General features: G+C 35.0%; 1 protein-coding gene across 11 annotated transcripts in view; it reads right to left on the minus strand.

The window, feature by feature from the left end:
• The window catches only part of LOC139978921 (uncharacterized), a 65913-nt gene that overhangs the window by 36693 nt on the left and 9367 nt on the right, over window positions 1-19853 (minus strand). For 3 of the 11 annotated variants that reach the window (XM_071989497.1, XM_071989487.1, XM_071989490.1), the window contains exon 3: window positions 9165-9725. The exons of the other annotated variants lie outside the window; for them this stretch is intronic. The gene's annotated coding sequence lies outside the window, so the exon portion shown is untranslated. The remainder of the gene's footprint in view (window positions 1-9164; window positions 9726-19853) is intronic. 11 annotated transcript variants of the gene reach the window in all.

Below are 19853 nucleotides of genomic sequence, written 5' to 3' on the forward strand. Positions count from 1 at the left end.
AAATCTCATATAGTGGAGACATAAATAGTTAATGGTTTCTTCAGTAGTAAATTGTACTTTAGAGCAACACTGGCCCCAGTTGACCTCTAGCATGCTTGGTGTTCGACTTGGAAAATGTTGAATTTTGGAATGGACTCAATATCCGAACCGGGCTGTGATGATATGAGATCAGGGGAGAGGCAGTAAGATCCCACAAATGTGAACGCCTCCTCCGTTAAGATTCTAATCTGGAAATGACAGCCATCTTTGACAGATCTGCGTCATTTATATACCTTCCATAAAATCTCTCTATCTGCTTAAATCCTCAGAAATCCAACCCAAAAGTTTTACCTATATTGCAAAGGTGGAAAGGTCATGCAATATTGAGCTGGAGAAGTAAACATCACAAGTGATACAAAGGCTAAATTAATATTGCATCTCACATTATTAGTAATTTCCATAATTTCCATTTTAATTGAAATGAAAGCTGGAAAATATTTAGGAACATCGGTATAAATGCAGACGAATGAAAAATATACTTTGAGATGTATATACATATATATATATATATATATATATATATATATATATATATATATATATATATATATATATATATATATATATATATATATATATATATATATATATATATATATATATATATATATGACCCTTAACCTTCAACTGTACAGACTCTTAAGGTTTATCTCTCAATTTATAATAATTCCAGGTGAAATTTTGATGAGCTATGGTAATAATTACATTTAAGCTTTTCACATACCTTGGTATCTTTCATTCAACAGTGCCACCAAATTGTGGGAATTGCAATTATGTTAATTTCATGTTAATTTTTGCAACTTAAATAATGGATAGAAATAAGTAGCACAGGTTCAAGAACCATTTTGTTTAAAGTGTTTCTTTCTGATCAGTTTTTTACCTTCTTTTATATTTGTATTAGTCTATTCTTAGAAATGTAAATTTTAGTTTGTAAATGCATATCACACACGGTAATGGTCATTTGAGGCCAAAGTTTCTGTGAAGGATGGAAATTTTCTTCCATTGGCAAAAGTAGGTGAATATTTTGTAGCAGTCTATCTGAGCTTTTACTTTATTTTTTGTGTGCATAAAATGGTCTCTACATTCACACCTGTGAAGCAACTGATGCCTGAGCGGCATGCAAAAGCAAAGGGCATAATCTCCTGATATTTTTGTTTTCTTCAAAAATTGTATGAATTTTCAGGAGATGCGATCATGCACAAAGAATTTCCTGGGCTTGCTTTCTTTCCAGGGTAATTTAAAATGAGACTTTTTGCAGACGAGTTGCTGTTATTACCATAGAGCAGGGCTGACTGACGAAAAACAAAATAAATGAAAAATAGAAATCCAAGTCACGCAACGCAAAACACAAGTAGGTGAATTGGTAAAATGAATGCATTTATAATTTTAATTTTTTTTAACCCCTTTTTAAAAGTGTACCTTTTCAGGCCTTTTTAAGTTGAGAAGATGAGTACTTTGTTTACAACTAATTTTTTTCCCTCCTAAAACTTATAAAGGATCAGCATAATAGATTTCAACCGGAATAAAGAAAGAGACCTATATAATTAAGAGAAGTGAGATGTTGTGGATTCGGTGCAGATTGCAAACACAAGTGACGTTAATTTATTCGTGATACTCTGACTTTAAAGACATGTATCATCTAAATGTGAAGAATCTATGATTCACCAATCCCATATTTTCCTTTGTGCTATGTTTTGAGTGAAGGGTAACACAAGTACATTTGCCATTCATATTCCATTCGATCAAGCCGAAACCAGTGAAACAACTGTCAAAAGATGTCAGACCTACATTACAACCCACTAGGTGACAAATTTCTCTTTAAAGCAGCATTTTGCGTCCTTTTCTATGATTTTTCTCAACCTCACTGACTCCACTATGCCATAACGACATATATAACTAGCTTATCTATTTATATTTTACTTCAAATGGTGGCATAAAAGTCGAAAAAAGTGCAACTTTCAACTTTGTTGTTCTCCAAGATATTTTCCGTTGGGAACCCGATAAACCTCGCCCATAATATGAATATTTAAACACTACGAACGCCATTGACAGATACGTAATATAACACCACGCTTGATTTGTGTACAGTCTATATGGCAGTTGTACCAGGGAGTTGCATAACAACTCCTTGGTTGTACCAAGGCAAAGTCTTGAATCTATTTGTAGCAACGGCTCATAACTAAACCTGCATCTCTGATTGGTTGAATTCAAACTAGTGGGTTTGGGAACTGAATGCGATTAATTTTGTATGTGGAATACTCGCCAATTAACGTTTTTGGCAGGGAAAAACTTGGCTAATATCTTAATTTGCTGTTTTGTGATTTGATGCATGTAAAAAACTCGATGGACATGTCAAAAAAGTAGAAAACGGCGATCAAACGCAAAATGCTCATGAATAAACATACTATTCACTGATTGGTGGAATTCAAACTAGTGGATTTGGAGGTATGAAAACTTTGTCGAGGAGACTTTTACTCGTTATCGACATAAATCGTTAATTACTCGCTAATTAACGCTCTTGGCAGGGTGAAACTTGGATGGTATCTTAGTTTGCTGTTTTATGATTGATACATCTAAAAAAATCGATGCACATGTTAAAAAGGTGGAAAAAAGCGACCCAACGCAAAATGCTGCTTTAATAACTAGATGATTTTTAACTCCAGACAGACACAGTTGTTCAAAGCAGCATAGTTTTGTGTGGGCTACTTCTCAGAAAGGAACTCAGTGGGTAGTATTATGTACAATTATAAAGTACATGTGTTCTACAAATCCTATGTTTCCTCATCAACATTACTTTCTATTAATTGGAATATTCTCTATATAACTGTATACATTAAAAAAAAATTAAAAAAATATATATATATATCAAAAAGATTCAGTTTTGGAGAAATCCACCATTCTCTTTGAAAATCTATTTTGACAACTGACATACTGTACCTTTAACTCAGCTCTGATAGATATGTGTATATATACATATATATATACATATATATATATATATATATTTATATCTATAACACTAAAAACAAATCCTATATGTTTCCATACTTTCCAGATTCATAAACAACAATCTCAATCATCCAAATCATCCACTGAAGATGGCCACTTGTGCATACTTGGCATATATTATTGTTGAAATATCTACACAGATGGTAATTATAAAACAGAATAAAACTGACCTTGGAGCAAATGTCCATGTATGAATTATATCCTCTCTATTATTATCCGCTCATGATTGGAGGATTTGAAATATTCAGGGATTGAGTTATCCTCTCCACTGATGACTTACTTTGTGAATGACTACATTTAGAAGAGAAAATTTTAATATCCTACTTCATAATACGCTGATGACCTTGATGCATGAAACAATGACTTAACGTATCACCACGCTGTTAAAAATATTCTCCTCACTCATTTTGGGATAATTCCAACAAAAATAGATGAAAGTAACTTTCTAGTGTAAGAAGCAATCTTGCATGATACATGAGTCACCGATTGGAAGACTAATTACACAGGAGGGATGGGGAGGTGGAGGGTGGGAATGGAGGAAAGAAGGTAGATTAATTTCTGGTAAACTTTACCAAGTGTATACCCTAATTATGTATACCCTATGGTTATAATGCACATATATCTTGGAAAATCAATTTTGCAACTTAATTATGTATTGAAGGTAAAAATAAATCCAATTTAACATATAAACATCTCATAGCGAACTTCTTCTTCATCAACCTCTTATTTCATTTACATCCTACCCCATAACATATTCTGGTTGTAATATTTTTGAAGAAAAAAAGGAGCATTGGTTATAATTTAAATCACGCACAAGCATCGACAAATTAATGCATCTATGCGCTCTTTACACATCCATCTCTCAAAACTCTTCCTCTTAAGTGTCCGTAGAGTGTTGTTCTACAGGCCCCCTCTAGTACATGTATAGCAGGACACAGTAAAATGTCACTTCTGTCAGCCAAAGCATTAAAGAAAGAAAAAAACTAGCTGAATCAATATATCAGAGAGAATCATTTCAAAGTTCATGGACCTAAAGACTCAAATACAAAAACAAGTCCTTTTTTTGTGGTGATAATAAAACTTGTCTCAAGCAATTTTGTGACAATATCATCTGTTATCTATTTTCATGACAAGTGCGGCTCTTGTTTTACTTTTCCTTTTAGATCTGTGAGGTTCGGAGGAGGATGCCACTTGGAGACATGAGTTGAAAGGGTTACAGGTTGGATTATTGGATACTCAAAGGAACATTTTTATTGATTCAAACTTTATTAACCATTATCACAACAGAGAAAGTGTTGTTGTTTTTTTCTTCCAAAAAGCTAAATCTTTTCATGGCCAATTCATAATTTCTACTTTTGGGTAGATTTCTCTACTTTGGAGCTCAGATCAGAATCAAACAAGATACATGATGACATCAGAACACTGAGAATAGAGCTTGCTCTATAGAGCAAATCGCACATCCAGAAGAATTTGCATATCATGAATATTGATGATCTAAATATCTAAATATGAAATTGATTTTGAAATAGAGGTACCAAGGAAGTGTTTAATTGGTTCTTTATTTCTTATATTCAATATTGCCCTCTGAATGAAATATTAACAATTTCCGGTTCATGAACCCTCCTATGCAGTCCCCTAAAGTCATTTTAAACCTAACCATAGCTATTAAAAACCTCTTGTGAAAGTAGTGAATAATTTTCATTGCTTTGAAACAAAACCTAACTATATTATAATTGGGGACTTAACAGGAGAGACGTCAGGAGAGTGTAACCTCCAGATATATTTTAAAACATCAAATGAAAGTTTGAATTTGTAAATAATGAATAATTCTAGCTTTTCAGGAAATGTGTTGGGGAGAAGTTAATGTGACTTACTTCACTTCTAGTTTTCAAAGAAGAGAAAAGAAGTGGGGGGGGGGGTGAAAGTTCCCTGCATCACTTTAAATGGAATGCTGTGAATCACTTTCGTCTGGCCTCAATATTCCGGTGCCCCACAGTCTGTCTGTGCTCGTTAAAGGTTCTCATCCACATCAATGGATTAACGTTCGGTTTTATAGGTTATTTGGCCGTTGGGTAGAACAGATGATCAAGAAAACAAAAATACATCCAGTTTTGCAATTGCAGAACACCTGAAGCATGACACAGTAGCAAATAGGCATAAATGTCAGTACATTTACTCGAACTGTGAAGTGTTTTGACAATTACTGTGTTGACATTATTGAGCCAATGGAGCTGAGCAGGTATTAGGTACCAGAGAGACTAAAAAAGGCATCTTTTAAAAATTATTGGTGTTTAAAATATTGTGAGTTTGTGGAACTTTGAATTAACATAAATGTACATAGTTTATGTTAAGGAAGAGTATCACAGTGTTGTTGTACAAATACAGGACAATTTCAGGAAAATGAGAGTGTACCTGAAAAACGTGATCTATTTTAATACTCAAGTTCATTGAAATTACATCAGTAATAAACAATTAAGTCATATTAAAGTCACAGGATTGGAAATTAAATAGTAAATCATTACATTAAGTTTTGTGGGACACAAAACTTCCTTACCTGACTGAAACCGTTACACACACTAACAGGTTACATTCGACATGGTTGTAACCACATTGACCTCTTAGAACTATTTGGAAGTAACCATTTAAATTTGAATATTAAATAGCTTGGTCAGAGTCATGCAAGTTAGTTACAACCTAATGCAAGATGTGGCTTTAACATTTGTGGCTTAGAGCTGACATCATAAGCAAATTTTCCTTTATGAAAACTTTTCCACTCAGGCTTCAACAAATTTGACTCATTCTTTGGTTTCCCAGAAAGATGGCTTGCACTCATTCGTTGTGACTTTGTTGGAATTGACGATGGCCTATCAATGCATGGATTAATTATTTTACGTTTCGTGGGTTGAATGTGGTCCAAGTTAAACTTCACCTTCATGTATACTCCAGCAGAATCTCAGTTCCTGTTTCTTCACAGTATGATCTTTACAGCACAGCACCATCAGTGCACCACTTCAACCAGTCCTGACACTATATTCTTCACAGTATGATCTTGATTTACAGCACAGCACCAACAGTGCACCACTTTGACCAGTCCTGACACTATATTCTTCACAGTATGGTCTTAATTTACAGCACAGCACCACCAGTGCACCCTTCAACCAGTCCTGACACTATACTCTTCATAGCATATTCTTAATTTACAGCACAGCACCAACAGTGCACCACTTTAAGCAGTCCTGACAATGTATTCTTCACAGTACCATCTTAATTTACAGCACAGCACCATCAGTGCACCACTTCAACCAGTCCTGACACTATACTCTTCATAGCATATTCTTAATTTACAGCACAGCACCAACAGTGCACCACTTTAAGCAGTTCTGACAATGTATTCTTCACAGTACCATCTTAATTTACAGCACAGCACCAACAATACACCTCTTTAACCAGGAGACTATATATGTCTGGAAGAGGATGGGGAAATCACTAATCTAAGAAGCTGTGAGAGTCAGACATTGGCAAACTGTCGGGGGGTCTGCAAGGAATAGGAGGACGTTTGTAAAGATCAGGCATTTAACAGTTTTACTGATGACATTTGGACTAAGGACATCTATCGTTAATATGCACCAAGAAAACAGACCAAAAGAGCAGAACGGATGATTTATCTGATAGGCGATTGCAAATCACTCGTCAGAAGGACACCATGTTGTAAAGATGTCTCTAATTAAAGATAAATCATCGTCAACAAACGTCACCAAGAGTGGAAAGAGACGTCGCACGTTCCATACCTCAGAGACGGGTAACAATATTGCTGCTCGAGATGAAACTACAGCTCTTAAGACCCGAGAGAAAAATCAATTAAGTCATTAAACATAGAGTCATTAACACTATATATCTTTACAATGAAACCTTCCCTTCGATGGGAGGAGAGAAAAAATCGTTGGGAATAATCATTTCATTCCTAATTCTGCAGTACTTTATATGCTTAGATATCCCATTGGAGATGATAGAACACTTTTAGGGGAGAATTTGGATGGCACTCGGTCATACAGAGCTATCAAATATAGGGCAAATAATTAACGGAGGTGCTCGTGAGGAACAGTAAAAAAAATAACGGGCACTAAACCCTATACTGACCGTTACGGTTTTACTAAACTGGATCAAATTGGTGAGGTGGTTTAAACTTGATAACAGTAAGACCAGGGGCACAACCAGTACTTTGATGTTATTGGTTGGGGGAGGGGGGGGGGAATAAGATGTTATGTCATCCTGGGCCACACATTCTAAGCAGAGGGGACTCACTCTCCTTTCAAAATATTTTGATAAAATGGAGGGTACCTTTTGAAACAATGCTGAAGGTTTTACTGCTGTAAATTAAACTATGTTTATGTGCATGTACACCAGGAAGTGTCTTTAATATTCCATCCATTGGGCGGGGTGGGGGGGGTGGGGATGGTTTCCCTTATATTTATTCTGGGGAGGCTGAAACCCCCTATAAGTATACCTGATTATGCCCCTGAATAAGACTCTCATTTACAATCAAAGGTTCGTCACTGACAGTTGTGATTAATTTGAAATTTTGTTGTATCAAATGTATAGCGGACCTTCAATATCAGAGTAAACGCGACAACATTTCAGGCAAATTATTGATTCTCCAGTCACCTAAGATGACAAAATTTCTGTTTGTACAACCAAAATCAGCTTTGGAGGTCATCCCAAGGGGGCGAGGACTGGTTGTTTAAATCAAATTGCATTTTTAACTAAATATCCCCAAATAGGTAAAATGATAGATTGGTATCATCTCCACAGCTGCTGTTCTATTCACCAAACCTACTTATCCCTCCTACAGTGTACATATTGCTGTTCTATTCACCAAACCTACATATCTCTCCTACGGTGTATATATTGGTCATTCTTTGCTATTTTGCTCCATTTTTCTAACTTTGCTGTTCGAACAACCAAAAGGTGAGGCCTGGTTGTCTAAGGGACAACCAGGGGAAAAAAATGCTTAATTTTTTTTTCTCAGAAGAATGAAAAGGTTCATATCCCCATCAGAGGTGTTGTATGAACTTAGCATGAAGCCTAGTTCTATATATTAGAATTACCTAGTAAAAAACAGAAGATATATCTGATATGACATAAACAGAAAAAAATTACTGACAGAGATTATAATGTCCTTGTAAGAGCTATATATGTTGCAACTTGACGTTCAGCTATTGAGTTATCCAGTAGAAGGTCGAAAAAAAGAATAACAGATATTAGTTTAAATGCCTTCAGCATAGATGCTACAAGAAGAGTTGATACCCTGTGAGCTATGCAGAACATCAAAAGGTTCTTAGCTGAATCAAGTCAATTTAGTACAAACCTCTATTATACAGAAACGAGATGGGGGAAGGGGAGGGGAGAGGGGGCCTGCACACATTTGGGAATGACCAACAGTAAGGATGAATAATTGTGTACCTACGGTTTAACTTGCCCTGCAATATATATGTCAAGGAGCTGTATTTTGTTTTGTCTCATCAATTTTGGCTAAAAAATCTCTATAAACTACCAACATGCAGGAGAGAAAAATTATTTACAAAACTGGACAAAGTGTTGAAATTATGAGGAAAGCACTAATGATATTTGCCTCTATGGAGGTATGTCAATTACTTAATAATTAAAATAGAACTCCAATTAGTTTAACTTAATGAGAAATTTTGTTGTAGCACATAAGACAGAATAACAATGAAACGTAATGTAACTATGTACATCAAGATGGTGACAAGTAATACACCACCGATACCAAAACACCATCCCCGACACCTTATCCCCCTACCCCTCCCCCTTCCCCCTGAGGCTGATGAAATCAGAATCAAAGAAAACTGACCAGTAGGCATCTTATCAAGTAGCAAACACTTGTATTACTGAAACACACATAAATTATACAACTTTTAATATTAAAGAATATAATCATGTTTTCTATTACTACCACTCTCAGACTGGACAATACTTGATAACATCGTTTGGCAGATGACAACTATACAATACACAACAATGCACACCGCTCGACAGATGAATGCTAATTAAATAAATAAATGAAAGACAGTACGTTGAAGATAGTCTGATAAATTTACCTGTTCTTTTTATCCAGCTAACTTCCACTCAGCCATCCTCCTCCATGTGATAAAATACCCTACAAACTGAAACAAATTCACATCACACAGTTTTCAAGAGAAGCCCGATCCGGAGAAAGTTCCACGCTGCTTTTGTCTACCACTACCGTAGTACGCCGACTGACTCCGCCGCAGAAAAACGTTGACGACCCAATGTACGTGTGATAGTACATATACCTAGCTATAGCTACTTTACTATTACTTATAGCTAAGTCAACAATTCCTAAGTGACTTGTTCTGTAACAACATCAAGAATGATTGTTACTCCCCTCCTCTGCCTTCTGACTACGATATTAAAAGTGTCAGATATGAACTGTCGTCCTCCCGGCCGATGCTGCTGAGCACTGCTGCTGATTCTGCTGAGATGGAGCTCCGCTGCTAAATCACTCCACTAAGGCCATCATCTCATTGTGTTCTACTCAATGAGCCACAATTTATTAGTGCGGCATCACTTGGTGTGCATATGTTTTTTACTTCTTCTTTTTTTTTGCTCGTTGTTTCCTTTCTTTGCAAAAGACATTGCTGTAAACAAAGATGGCAATAAATGACAGCTTAGAGCGCGAACGTGGTGAGTGAGATCATGGCTGGCTTGGAATAAAACAAAAAAGACGGTTGAAAACCTTTGACAGATAGGCTCGCTGAAATTTTTCATAGTTTGGTGGTCGTTTCGTCGTAACACTGTCAGAGTTTAATGTGGGGTCATAGGTAGGACCAATTAGTTCAACAAACGAAAGTCAAATTAAATCTGCATGAAAGGAGAGTTAATATGATGATACGTCCAGTCGCAGGTTCTCTCTAAGAGTGCTGCATGAAAGCTCCATATATACCTTAGACTGGATATCAAGTCGTCTTCTCAGAGGTACGGAAACCATCTTTTAAGTTTTACTTCAGAGTTTGTTGGACCATGCAGGCTAAGGTCAATAAAGAATCTATTTAATTAAAATTAAAATTATTTTTAATCTATTGTAAATAACGAAAAGGTACTTTCACTGAAAAATGCCTGGAAACACCTTGCTCCTAATTTTTCATGATTTCCATCATGATTCAAAAAATATTTTCTATTCTTTCAATGATATTGAAAATAATGGGGGATCGAATGTCACATGTAGTACTTTAATAAAGTATTTCAGTAAAATTCTAAACTTTCCAGAAAGGTTATTGATTTCCCAACTTCACTGACAATTTGTAGGTGTCAGCATACACATAACAACATATTTATTTAACAAAGGTAGCACATAAGGTCTCAGTCTGACAGAATCATGAAAAGCAGTTTTCTGTCTTAGAAGTGTGAACTGATATTATTATTATTCTCATTATTATAATAATAATTTTATAATAAAGGTAAAGTTTTGTTAATGGAAGGAATTATGTGGAAGAGTATCATATATCATATTCAGTAGCAAAGAGTATGTCAGATATTAGTATCAGTGAAAAGTGACACATACAGCGACTTATATCATATTTAACAGTACAAAGTATATATACTAAAGAGTAGTATCTATATACTACGATTCTACTGTAGCTATATATAGCTACAGAAGTATCATAGTATATCTATAGAATAGCATAGAGCATACTTATATAGTATATAGTATACATATAGTATAGAATATACACCTAGCATAGAGTATATATATAGAGTATATAAATATAGAGTATACATTTATAGTATAGAGTATACACATATAGTATAGTATAGAGTATATATAGTATAAATATAGAGTATACATTTATAGTATAGAGTATACATAGTATACATAGTATAGAATATACATCTAGTGTAGAGTATATTATATAGAGTTAGAGTATATAATATTGAATATACATATATATAGATATATATAGTATAGAGTATGATTAAGTATAGAATATACATCTAGTATAGAGTATACATATAGTATAGAGTATACATATATATAGAGTATGCATATATATACATCTAGTGTAGAGTATATTATATAGAGTATACCATGTAGTATGAATTTTATAGTGTACAGCATCATATAGCAACATATGGATTTAATTATTACTTGAAGAATACCCAATTTCTTTTTCTTTTAATAAATTTTGTTCACTGATTTTTCCCCCACCATTTCCCCCCCCCCCCACGTATCCCTTGCCAAGTGAGCTATATGTATGTCTCTTCTAAGGGCCTATATAATCATATTACGTGATACGTGCAGTGACCGTACTTGGGAAATATATAAAACTCTTTCCCCTTTTAAGAAAGATAAAACACATCTCTATTCCACCAATTTGTTTTTATTTTCATGTATCCCAGGTGAAGTGGACTAAAGATGTTATTCTGAATATGACCAGCTTCAGTTCAGAGTTGGTTTAATCCATTGAGGTCAAGAACTCATCCTAGTTTAAACCATTCTGTTGGTCCTGTCTCCATGACAGTGTGAGATAAGGGGCACCAATCTTGCCAAGGAGTAGTCATCTCATCATCACATGTGTGGATGTTTGCATTACAGTCAATCAAGCACTTAGTTCTTTAAAGTTACATGATGAAAAACAAGGGATCTGAATTTTATGTTAGAAAAGAGTCATTTTGTAACAATTATGACATAAAACAACACTTGAGCTAGATGTATTGTCCTTTGTTCATAATTAAATCATATTAGCAAAATTTTCAACTCTATTAAGGTTTAATAGACACTGGTGAAAATAATATCTGCCATTGTTTACTTACATATTAAAACATGGAAGGTGGAGGTATCTGTTTTGTTAGATACCATGTGCATCAAAGAGAAATATTTCTTGTAGCTGTAAAAAGCTACTTGAGATGTCTAAATGTGACCAACTTGAGTGAAAACAGTCTATAGATGTACATAGAAGATATTCTTAAAACATACATGTAGTCAAAATAAACATGGCTTCCAACAGGAAATATTGTTTAGTATTTTGTTACATGTTTGTATATAATTAATTCAGCCGCCCTCATACACACCAATTTTGCCAATTCAGACCATTTGTTTCTTTCAGCCAAGCTATTATTACTCTTTTTTTTTCTTTTTTTTAAGATTACATGATCTTTTAGATCAAGGAAACTAATTCAGTAAAAATCTATCTAAATTTATCATATTAAAAACAACAGAATTACAGACAACATTGTTGACATTATATTACATTGTATTAATATTATTATTTTACCAGTAGTGTACATCCAATTGACAGCCTTTATGGAGCTTCCATTTTTTCTCTCTATTTCACTGATCCTCTTTTCTTAAAATATTAATATTAATAATCAATATACATTCTTGATATCGTGTTATGGGGGCTTTCACGTCTCTGTTATTTTCACAGATCTATCCTCTTTAATTATTAAAACATAATACACTTCTTTAAATTGAAACTGAAGATGATGCCTTCTTCAAGCCTCATCTGTTCTGTTATGAGCACAGCTGACATATTTAAAATGTTTACATTATTTTACAATGTTATGATACCATATTTACGACCATCTAAAATTGTCTCTGGTAATTGCTTTCTGATATGAATGTATTATAATCAAATGTCAGTACCAGAGAGATGACGACATCTTTTTCTACAAATCAAAATCGTAGATGATGTGCTGATCTTAAAGCAGCTGAATATCCAGTTTCGGTCAGTATTTATCAAGTTTTTACATTACAGCAGATTTTTGCATTTTTCTACAATTTTACCAAATCTATTAAGGTTTCACTCAAAACGAGTTTGCACATTGATTAGATAGCTGCTTGTCTAGATATTTCCACAAAAAAAAGAGAAAACAGTTTCCATTAATACTTACACTCCAAATCATGTTACACAGCTCAGGAAAGCAGTTATTAATTGCCAACAGCTGTTGGTAACTGCAAGGTAGTAGTCTAGGCTGCAATAGCCACCTCTCAGTTGTGGGGCTTACTTTTAAACACCAGTGCTGAGATTAGTCTTAATATAAAGCACAGAACCCAACCTGAACAGATTGCTCAATGCAATTTACAAGTGTCCAGTTAAAATGACCAATTAAATAACTTGGAAACAAAAGAAGACTTTTATATGTCACGCTTAAATAAGTGAGTCCAATGATCTTACATGAACTGTGAGTTCCACAAGCGAGGGACTGTGTGCTGGAAGCTGCAATCACTACCAAAGGACTTTAAATGCGAGACAATTAGACTTGAAGCTAGAAAAATTGATGTGAATGAAGGGTTCCAACTGTCACTATTAGATGAAGATTTCCTGTAAAATGTGGCGGAGCAAATTTCATGGCTCGGAAGACTAAGAAAAGAATATTGTGATCTATATGCATCTCAATGGGAAGCCAATAGAATTGCTAAGTGTTTGGGATATTGTTAACTGGAGGAATCAGTAGGATTTAGTGACCATTCTGGCCACTGTGATCTGGTTCCACATTCCAATAATAAACAAAACAATCTCATGAATGACCATTCCTTTAACATTCTTGCATATTTTGGACAAAAATGGTGACCGTTTCTGTGTAAAGCAAATTTTGTCACTGTTTATAGCAAGTGTCATCACCTTTGGTCAGGAGGCCACACTTCAGGATGTTTGTAGTGAACTTTTGCTGCACTTGCTTGGGATGTGTCATCAGCTTAACACAGGTTTTGGGATGAATGAAACCCAGAGAGCTGTTTCTTTGTTATTTTCTTCAGTTAAATCAGCTTTGCTATGTTGGTGACCAAAATGTCAAATTGACTGAAAAAAAGCAACTTTCTATACTGTGTTACTTGGAAGGGGACAGAATACACCCAAATAAGTCTTTTATCTGTTTTAAAAATTTCTTTTCAGATGCCATTAATGCCACAATCCATGTCATGCCATGTCCCCTTTCAAATGATGTGTTCTTCATGCATTCATTTATTCAAAAAGAAAAAGAAAAAAAAAAAGAAACCTTCAGATACATACATTTCTTTGGAAAAAGAGCTCTATGACATTGTAGCCTGTCTAATATGTGCAGGAGGAGTGAGCTCGGAATGTGCTTTCATGATACTTCAAGTGTAAAATCATGTGTTTGTTTACACTGTAAGTGGATACCAATGAGAGGAAAATCACTGTTAAAGATTTAGTCATTACACTTTAGAACTTGAGAAATTTATACCTCGTGAATTCAATGATTGCTGCTTCAACGCATTTAATTGGCATCAATTACATAATTTATAGTGTTCGCAACTAAAAGGGACTGTAAGGAACGTGTGAGCTACACACACACACATCACAGGAAGCATATGGTCTTATTTAGGTCAATGGTACTTTACTGGCGGAATTGCAAATCTGCAGAAATGTAAAAAAGAATGTCAAACTTTCCCTGGTGCACAAACGTAAGCCCATTTAGTATACATGTCCATCAGACAGACAAAAGACAGACGGAAAGACATGTACCTCAAAGATGTGTCATTGATAAGGCCAGTGACAGAAGTGATGTGCGGTACGTGCAAATCGATCAATTCATCCTTTCAAAGGTGTCAAAATTGTAGCTCATGTACGTAATTGAGCATTGAGCTGCCTCTCAAAAGATAAGCATAACATGACAGTGTAAGTTTATTATTATTGCCCATGATCCCTCATCTCCTGTGCACCCCCCCCCAAACCACACCCTTCCTCACATTTCTTGCAGGCTTGAATTAAGCATTATATTGATGTTGTTTCTTTGCTGTACATTAAAATATTATGTAAGTCCTTATTGATGAGATATATTGAAGGATTAATATGAGCTGTAATGATTCCATCATTCCTAGTCCTTAATTACCCAGCACTGTCTGTAATGCAGACCACAAGGTGAAAGTTACAAGGATACCTACATTACTAATTACTACACAAATACATCTGGGTTACTATGCTGCTTCGCATCTGTCAAAATCATGGAAACTATAGTGTTCTACATCTATCTAGGCCTACTTCCATGATTGGAGAGCCCTAATGCAAAGCACCATGGGAACACTCTCCATTTATGTACAATCCTATGCACTAGATGTAGAATTTTCATCTTTGAGTGTCAGGGAACTGAATATTGTGATTCTCGAGTCTTACACCTTTGTTGTTCCATTGGTACATGTCACGGTCACAGACGTCTTCATGTAGGCTACACACCTCACTCGGTACCTCAGTTGACCATTAAATCGAAGCACTTTCACCTGACATTTACCCCCATCTGCTCAGATAAGTATTAGTAATCACGGGCAGGTATCTAGCTACTAGTCTGGTATATTTTTTCACCCGCTGTATTTATCACTGTTTGGCATTTCTGTCAATCAGTAAACGAGTGGGTTCCTCCTATCTATCTATCTACTGTAGTAGTATAATATACACATACATGTGTGTAGTGTATGTACTCCAAATCCAGCAGGTTGGACTGTAAAGGCATGAAAACACCCAAATATCAAAAACATCACTACAGTACCGTATTTATACTTTGGGAGGCTACAAATATTGAACAAGAATTTGACTACATATGCCCGTAATTTCACATAATAGGAAAAGCAATCTGTAATTTTTATTAAATTATAAATGGAGGGCTCTATGGTGGGTCTTGGCAGTTTATTTAATGCACATTAAATTCATGCACAAGGGACAGAGGAACATGTTGTATTTGCAAAGTTGGAAAATTAAGTTGATCTCACGTCTTTAGAGAGCAATACCTAAGTACTGATTGTATCAGATGATTTCAACAATGTTTGATAATTCAGCCAAGCAGCAGAACAAGTAATTTGTAGTTCATGGACAAGTCAATCTGGAAATATTAAAGTTGCATTTATGGAAGAATTTCTCATATATCCTGTAATTTACCTGTCAATACAAATGCAGCATTGATCTAATCTCAATTTACATAAGCCTAAAACAGTAAGTTGGATGCTGTCAAATTCTTGCGTTACAATATATTTCACAACTTAGTTTACAAAAGTTTGAATAGATATCATCCTTGGGGAAACCTTGTAGTCTTTGTGAAATAAGAGTTTTAGCTTTATGGGGACAATATTGAAGACTGGCACATAATCTGAATACTGTATGGGTTGCTAACATTTTAAAGGGATATGTCCAATGCATGAAGAAGTTAAAGTAAGTGTTAATTTAGGTCAAATTTAGCATTATCAAAAAAGTGAATCGATACATTCCAATGAATATTTTGTGTTGAGATAGAAAAGTAATTTTTTAGAAATCATTTTATCTTGAGATGCATAGAAAAGAGGAACTGTTTCATGACCTGAAAATGACTATAACTGACCTCTTTAAGTTTCAAAGGAATAGACCTTGAGGTATTGATATAGACTAACTGATACTTATCTTGAAATAAGCATTACTTGAGAGAAATCAAACTGCTTCTGAGAGTATTCATTAATAATTCTACCTTGAAAGGAAAGTCGATCTCACACAGAGGAGTCATAGCAACACTATGAAGACACCTTGTCTCATGCTATATGTCACTCAAATTTATACTAAATCAACAACAGCGTATATCACCTCAGAGTATTGCCAGCTATTGGATTGTATAGAGAGGCATCACGAATCATCTAGGCTAATATGAATGCATTTCATATTTAATTTAGACCACAGGCTAAAAAACTGGCAGTCTTTTAATATTAATACTATGGTAACGATGTTTGAATAAATCTAATTCATGTTCCTTTGTGACTTTAAATTCTATGGAATTCATGACAATTTTAAAACCCTTCAGAAAAGCTTTTAGTTGCCAGGGAAGAAAATGTTCTTCTTGTTCTTCATTTTAAGAAGTGGAAGGAGAAAGAATCATTCATTTGTAGATAACAGTCCATAGTTTCAAAACTATGTCAAGCACAATGCGTGGCATTATTATCCATCTTAGCTATCATGTCTAAATCAGACTGTATAAGAGAGTGCAAATAAGCCATTAGGGAGTTAACTTCAAAATATGTCATAGGATAATTATCCAGGTGTAAATGATGAGATGAAATTTACAAACAATCTTCCCAAATCTCTTCATCTGTCAAATCTTGTTAGAAGAGAAATGTCAGATTCTGATGAACTAAAATATAAAAGCATATATATAAAAACTGACAAGTGTTCTTGCCATGCTTGGGGGGGGGGGGGGCTGGGGGGGGCATCAAGCTATATTATTTTGAAAAATATATCAAAAATGGTCAATTTGCTACATGAGCGAGTGCAAAGATGCATAGCAGTTTTGCAACACAGGAACGGTAGTATTTCATAATCAGAGACAAAATTCGGGAAATCTTCAAAGCTGCAACAAAGATTTTGAATATTTTTTTTATTACCTTTGAACGCATTTATTTGTGCCATCGGTGGCCTTGTGATTCTAAGGGCACTGACGAAACATACTCAGATGATGAGAGAAACCATGCAAAGTTTGCAATGTTGGTGCAGTTACCAGTTTATTCTTTTGTAAACTTGGATTATTCAATTTAGTCATCTATTCTCTCCCAGGTCTCTAGACTAGAGCTAGTAATACATGAATTGAACAACATACATGTACCATTTGAACGTTTATATCGAAATGGCAACTACAACACGAGCTCAGAGGCGTTGTGGCAATCTCTGATATTTACAAGGTTATTGTTTGAAGTTCACGATACCATTTTTTGCTGTAAATATGAAAGGCACCCATGATGTCGAAGGCAAAGCCAGTCTGTTACATCAGGTTTGTCAAACCCTGTGTTCCACTATTGTTTAGTTACTCTCCAACAAGTAATATTGGAAAATAAACCTTACAGAGAGATGCTTTGGAAAAGGTTAGGCACAAGTATAAATCTACTGTTTTAGAGATGATGTTAAGACTTGTAGTTAGTTATCTTGTTTAATAGTCAAAACAACAGAGAAATAAGATAGCAAAACGGTGAATATTTACGTCATCAAAATGCAAAACAACTTTCAAATCTCTCAATTTTCGTAATCTATAAAGAATAAAAAAAACACAAATTTGTGCCTGTATAATTTTGCACGAGAGTTTGTTATCACTGATGAATACTCTGAAGAGAGCATAATATCATTTATGCTACCTTGACACACATATGAATTCTATGAATTCTAATTATAAAAACAAAAGACTGTTCACAAAACGTCTACGTCAATGGATAACATCTACGTGATCCCAAGAGCACACTTTTAATAAGCATGATGGTAAACAAAGCAGGAGAAATTTTTATGAATGTAATAAGTATAGTTGTGCCAACAGAGGAGTCAGTGACCTTAGCATTCGAAGACAGACGAACTGCGGCAACCTTGAGCTATTATTTCATTTCATGTAAAAATGTTTATCCAAATATAGTCATATCAAATTTGTAAAATTCTCTCGATTTAAGCCGCAACCCTAGAGCATTGACTGATTTCTAGCAAAGATTTCAAAAGTGTCACATTTTCCAGGAAAAATCAATACGTCAATAAGAAATTTTTTTACAGATAGCAATTGAACTTTAGATGCCCAAGTATCCTGAATGGCTTGATAGCGGACGGACCGTAAGAGCATCAGAATATTATTTCCGCTGCCAATTGTCCTTGGTGATTTATTGTAATATGTTGCAAATATTGTGCAGTTGAAGTGAAACAGGATAAATCTCTAGTGATCGCACGGATTCTCTGTATTATTTTTGAAGAGCGGACTAGCTTAATATTGGTCCTTGTGATAGAGTTGCTTTGATTGACGGATAGCATTTGTGTTGGAAGGTTAACTTTTATCGAGACATAAATACTGAATTGTATACTGAATAAATGAATACTGAAGAAAAAAAAATGAATACTGCAAAAAAATTCTGAATGAAATCTGCACCATGCCATTATTGACATTTGCATATCTACATGAATCCAAGGTCATTTATTAAACTTTTTGTGTTGGGGATGACTGGATGTGTAATGTGGGGATGATATATATTTCAGTACAGGGGGAATGGGAGGGGGGAGGCAAGGGGAGGGGGGAGTAAGAAGGAAGGAGTCAGGTTTGTGATCACACATGAATATGCCAGTGCCATATATGATACAGTAAGAGAGGAGAGAGTTGGACTGTTTCACTCAATTGAGTGACAGTTAGCTTAATACACCAAACATTTACAGTCACAAGAAAACACAACATGTAGACATGGATTAGCTGACTGAACAGTTTACTGCTAGCATGATTTATCTTTTCAAATTATATTCCATAGGAGCACTGTTTGGAAGCAGAGGGATGGGGGGGGGGTGTGACAAGGGTGGGAAGGGAGGAGCTGGTGGGAACAACAATATTTTGCCCAAATCTATGATGTAATGCCAATCGTTCTGGCACTTTCTCTTGCAAACTTTTCCACAAAAATGTTTTGAATGGGATAGTATTAGGGTACAATTGGGATCGTCTGTGTTAGAAACGTAAACAATTTTGTACCATCCTCCTTTAGTCCTCATGTGCGGGTCATAATAGGTTACATCTATCAAGAAACCAGCATAAATGACTCACTAAAAAATAAGTAAGAGAAATTATGCTCTACGAGTCCTGTCTTTAACATTTCGGTGGAATTTTCTGCCTACTACAGTGGCCAACAGTTCAAACTGGGACTGCGATTTCATTTAACAACTAACTTGATTACTACCAGGCATCGATACAAATCAAATTTAACACCAGAGGCTGGAAGTCAAATTTAAAGGACACTGATTCTGACCAGGTTTGATGGAAACAGAAATGCACACATGTCAAATAATTCATGTTTC

Source organism: Apostichopus japonicus, chromosome 13 (assembly GCF_037975245.1).
Source record: "Apostichopus japonicus isolate 1M-3 chromosome 13, ASM3797524v1, whole genome shotgun sequence".
Taxonomy (NCBI): domain Eukaryota; kingdom Metazoa; phylum Echinodermata; class Holothuroidea; order Aspidochirotida; family Stichopodidae; genus Apostichopus; species Apostichopus japonicus.